The following is a 6000-nucleotide window of genomic DNA, read 5'->3' on the forward strand; positions in this document are numbered from 1 at the left end:
ATATTGATTTTACCAGGCAATGTGGATGATATATTATAGACACTCATGACTCTTGTTATAAAAGAATATTATTGTACGTAGGAAATGTTTGTGTATTGATAAAGTTTATAAATTTAAATTAAAATTTACAATGCTGCCTTGACATTAGGGAAGTTAACCATATATATATATGGGTTAGTGTTTTTGTTTTTTTAACTGGCATTTCAAAATTGTTTTCAAGTCTTTTTTAAATGACATAAGATTCCTCAAAGGTTTAAACATTTCAATTTTAATGTTGTCATCAAAATTTTGAAATATACTTTATTCACTTTTTTTTCTCAAAATGTAAGACAGTGATAAACATGAATTACAGACATAGTTTGATGTAATATCATGCTCAAATGTTATCATCACCTTAAACTATCCTGTCATGGATTCTCAGGGTGTTAAAACATTTTCATACCCTTTTCTGTTAGCATGGTGGATAATCATTGAGTTTAGAGTGTTGAGAAAAGTGTGTGGTCAAATAGCATCACATAGACACTGTTCTTGGAAATCAATTCAAATGAATAAGCAGATAAGTTGATTATGAATTTAAAAGTAAACTTTGACAGCTTTTAATTCTGCATGTGCCCGAAGTTTGATTCTAGACATTACCAGTTGGTCATTATAGTTCTTTTGTAAGCATGGGTATACTGAACATGTCTGGTAAATTCTTGTTATAGCGTTGTTGCCTTGGTGACGTTTATGAAAACATGACATACCTGGTATGATGTAACTGTTAAACATATAGTAAATACTGGTAGTAGATAAATAGTTATACCAAGCTAACCATATGAATATACTTGTAAAACTTAGATAGATTCAGTTGTTATTAACAAATTGCCTTAATGTTTTTTATATGCCCGAAAGAATTTCGGACATATAATGTTATACCCCCTGGCGTCCGTGTGGCCGTCCGTACGTCCTCCGTCCGTTAGCAATTTGGTTTCTGGAGCATAACTTAAGTTCCATTTGGCCCACAGTATTCAAACTTCATAGGATGATTGCCCATATTGGGTAGAAGACCCCTATTGATTTTGGGGTCAAAGGTCAAGGTCACTATTACCATAAAACTGAAAATGGTTTCCGGAGCATAACTTAAGTTCCATTTGGCCCACAGTGTTCAAACTTCATAGGATGATTGCCCATATTGGGTAGAAGATCCCTATTGATTTTGGGGTCACAAGGTCAAAGGTCAAGGTCACTATTACCATAAAACTGAAAATGGTTTCCGAAGCATAACTTAAGTTCCATTTGGCCCACAGTTTTCAAACTTCATAGGATGATTGTCCATTTTGGGTAGAAGACCCCTATTGATTTTGGGGTCACAAGGTCAAAGGTCAAGGTCACTATTAGCTAAATACTGAAAATGGTTTCCGGAGCATAACTTAAGTTCCATTTGGCCCACTGTATTCAAACTTCATAGGATGATTGTCCATATAAGGTAGAAGACCCCTTTTGATTTTGGGGTCACAAGGTCAAAGGTCAAGGTCACTATTAGCTTTATACGAAAGTGGTTTCCGGAGCATAACTTAAGTTCCATTTGGCCCACAGTTTTCAAACTTCATAGGATGATTGCCCATATTGGGTAGAAGATCCCTATTGATTTTGGGGTCACAAGGTCAAAGGTCAAGGTCACTTTTACCATAAAACTGAAAATGGTTTCCGAAGCATAACTTAAGTTCCATTTGGCCCACAGTTTTCAAACTTTATAGGATGATTGTCCATTTTTGGTAGAAGACCCCTATTGATTTTGGGGTCACAAGGTCAAAGATCAAGGTTACTATCACCTTTAAACTGGAAACAGTTTTCGCTCAATAACTCAAGCATTAATCAACCTACAGCTAAAGTACTTTCGGGCATATAATGCCCCGCCTAGCGGTGCTCTTGTTTACCATTATGTCTGAGATTAGGCCATATATTTCCACAAAAAAGTGTTATTTTCATTATAATTATTTCCAGTCATAAGCAATAAGCAGTTTTTTAGCTGTATCCTAAATAAATCTGTAACACATAATCTCTTCAAGTTACAGGACAATAAAGTAGGTACAAACTAAAGTATATTAGAGTATTAATTGAGAACATTAAAGTGTGAATGGGTTGTGTACCTGGTACATAGTTGGTGCAGATAGTAACACTAAGTCACATTTACCTCATTTCTATTTATCATTCTTCTTATTATATAGACATGAAATGAAAGTTGTACTTAATTTTTCTCATTGATCCATTCTTATTTCTAAAAACACAGCACTTTATGAATAATCAAACAAAAAACATATTTGAAATTGGTATGTAAGTAATGGTATAGCTTTTAACAGGTCAGTAAAGTCAATATTTGGTATGGTTAAAGCAGCACGTCTCCAGTTTGATTTTATTGAAATAGTTTGACTCATCTGGAGGCATGAAGCTTTAAGAACTGTAAGCACACATGGCTGTTGTATAAATATACATTGAGATCATTACATTGATCGTAACAGCCCTCGTTATATACATCTTGTACCAAGATATTGATGTTGTATGCTATTTTTACAATGAAACATTAAAAAAAGAAGATATTTTTGTATGTATATATTTGTTGCTGTTAGTGACTACTTGTTTACATGTTATATGATATTCAGAATTTGTTTACTGTCAAAATATGTTACGTTAAATACTTCATGTCATCTTTAAGCTTTGAGCATAAATTGAACTTACTATTTTCAATATAGAATAAGAATATTACATTAAATTAACACTGTATTACATAAACCAATACATGGACATAACAAGATAAAGTTAAACTGAGATAAACAATGTTTTCAGCAAATTAAAACATAAATACTATAATGATATGGTATTACTGCTTAATATGAAAAAGCCAAAGAAGCAAAATAGAGTCATTCTGCTTTTAAAAATATAAATTTTGTAATAGGATGTTGTGCTGAATTTGAATGAATTATGAGTGATAAGTATTGTCTTATGATTATAAAACTGTCAACACATTATCTACCTTTTGAACACAACGATGATAATGGCAAACCAGTGTCAGCTATGTAGAACCAGATCAGCAGTGTTACCAGACTTGATACATCGAGTCGCTCTCTTTTAGTATTTAAATGCTGAAATCCACTTAAGTACTCCTGGAATTCTCTATTCTCAAAGTAGAACATGTTCATTATACAAATTCAAAAGTGATATGGTTTATTTTTGTTATTGTACGTAACTTATTCTAATGAAACGGTCAAACTCAAAATTTCTGGGAAAAATGGCAACTATTTTGTTTGTTTGTGTGTATTACATATATGGTTGACTCAAATTGTTTGAAAAGTATTGCTTGTTGTAAACACCGGTAAATTTTACATTGGCAGCTTTAAATGTTTCTGTTGAATCTTTCCTGGCCTACATGTTAAGTGTGGTGAATCTAGGCCTTGATACATTTTTGCCAGTTTTATATTTGTTTTCAGTTTACTGCTGACAACTCATACAAGGTTTGCTGAAAAGTGTATTTACTAATTCTTATTGTCATTTTTTATGTAACTTTTTTTGTTAGGAAACATTGGAGTGTCTGTATTTCCGTAGGTTATATTTAAAAAAAGATACAAAAATACAATGTCTTGTATTTATATTTTGGGTTAAGTTGAAAATTGTTTAAATCATTTTTAGACTTTCAAGGCAGACTTATCAAACTTGAAAGTTGATATATATATGCACTCATCGTATTTTTGTAAGCTGGAAGTTAATGGTGAAGAATTTTGATTTTATTTCCCATATATGAAAGATATATTATAAGGAAACAAAACAAATTTATAGTAACATGTTTCATTAATCTTAGTGAAACTTATATACCATTTCAGAGCTTTTTGGTCGAGAAGCAAATTATTACTAATTAGTGATGGTGTATTTATATATCATTTTACAATCTAAACCAATAACCTGCTGCAAATGTGTAAGCCTTTGCAACTGGTACAATGCCAGGCAAGCCTGTTCATGTAGTCTGGTCAGACTCTGTACTATTGTCAGCTAAAAAAAAGTTGTATTTTGATATTAAATTCCCCTTAAATTTAAATGGACTGTTCTAAATTTAATGCTTGTCAAGTCCATTATGGAAATTCTGCAGGTTAAAGATTCTTTTATGGTTTTATATCATAAATGTGATGTATCAATATTGTAAAGCACTATTTGTAAAGATATTACCGAATTTACATTTCATGTAAATAAAGGGAGATAATTAGAAATTTATTTTCGATAAAGTCTAAGCCAAATTTTTCAATAAGAAATGAATGCATAAATTTTAATGATTACTTATAATGCGAATAAACATATTTAACATATTCTCTGATGTTTGGAAATTGTTTTATAAGAATAATTATATACATTTATTAAATTTCACCTAAGTTTTGTTATGTCTTCTTCACTGGTATTGATAAACTTGATATGATTGTTGTTTCATTTAGACATGAAAAGGGAGAGTCATTCTGTGTTTAAATTAAGTCTTAGTCATTAACATTTGATTGTGTATATTGGTTTATTAACCAATTATTTTCGAAACTTTACTAATAATACAGCAGTAGTGATGACAATATAAATGATATAATTACTTTATGTATATCTTTGAAAATAGTCTTAGTGTTTATGTTAGACAAATAAATAATTTCTCATAACCTATGAAACTTGTTAATTATACTCTTCTTTTTTTCTCCTGGAATTTGATTTCAATTCTTGGTTGATTAAATTGATTATCATGATGGAACTCAATCATAGTGGAATATAAATAAACAATGTAGGACTCACGCAGATGCGCAGGCTGGTCTGGATCCATGCTGGTGGCAAACTCATTATGTTGGTTTTGTCGTGACGCGGCTCATATATCATGCATTACTGTCCCATGTTAAATATGGCAAACATTAATGTTGTAATTGTTTCTGTTCACATTCATTTTAACTTGAACATAACTCTTTGAAGTCAAACTACATAGAGCCAAGTCAGTCTACATATATGTGTAGTATAACCACGCAATATTATAGAAGCTTCTAAAGATTTAGCAATTTGTTGTTTAAAAAAACTCAAATAAAAACATCATTATTATTAATAGACAGTTCAAAAGAACAAGTTCATTACCAGTTCACAATATATACAATATAGCTGATTAACGGTTAAAATATATTGCATTGTGTCCCTGATATACAATAACTATACAATAACAATATAATGGTAATATTGATTTGTAACTTTACAGTTTGTTATTATGTTGACCATTCTATAATAATATCTTTAACTTATTTAGTAGGGGATATTTAAAATGTTTTAAAAATATGAAGAGAAAATCTGATTTCTTCTACCATGATTGACTTTCATTTTAGTAATACATACATGTACTAGTAATTACAAGAATAATTATTATTCTGTGACATTATTTTCTTTGCATGAAAACATAGTTTAATTTTGAGGCTGTTCACATTGTATTATATTTATAAATGTGTCGGTTAAATCACCACAATTACACTCATCTAATAAAACATTTGCACAATTTGTACAGAAAAAATTGCTTTTATTTGTCTTTGTCCACGGAGTACATAGTACACACATTGTAAGCTTACTGTTACTTAATCCTTTGTTATGCTATTATCTTTTTCTCTTGCACCACCTTACCAATTATGTCCAATTTCACAGAAAAATTTGTTATAGTAAGCAGACCTGTTGGAGATATCTTGCTGAATATAGAGTTGTTACATACATGTACTTCATGGCAATGGAAATGGAAACCTAAAAATCATTCAACAGAGACTAGCTACATTTCAAAACGAGTTCATTGTTAGATAGTGCTTGAAACGGAATCAATTTGAATTCTTTATCAACTGGATACTATGAGAATATAGAAGATATGATATATCTGGAAGTTTTCAGCTTTGAATAACTAAAATATTATCCAAAACTTCGCTGTAATTAGCTCACCTGTCACACAATTACAAGGTGAGGTTTTTTGATCGCATTTTGTCTGTC

General features: G+C 30.8%; 1 long non-coding RNA gene across 1 annotated transcript; it reads left to right on the top strand.

Moving 5' to 3' along the window:
• The first annotated feature begins 206 nt into the window (after positions 1 to 206).
• On the top strand, positions 207 to 5542 carry LOC132714765 (uncharacterized). Its single transcript, XR_009623603.1, has 2 exons — positions 207 to 2364; positions 2429 to 5542. It is a non-coding gene; the product is annotated as an uncharacterized LOC132714765 (long non-coding RNA).
• The last annotated feature ends 458 nt before the right edge of the window (positions 5543 to 6000 follow it).

The sequence above is a fragment of the Ruditapes philippinarum genome, unplaced genomic scaffold (assembly GCF_026571515.1).
Source record: "Ruditapes philippinarum isolate M1 unplaced genomic scaffold, ASM2657151v2 ctg3898_1_1_1_1, whole genome shotgun sequence".
NCBI classification, from domain to species: domain Eukaryota; kingdom Metazoa; phylum Mollusca; class Bivalvia; order Venerida; family Veneridae; genus Ruditapes; species Ruditapes philippinarum.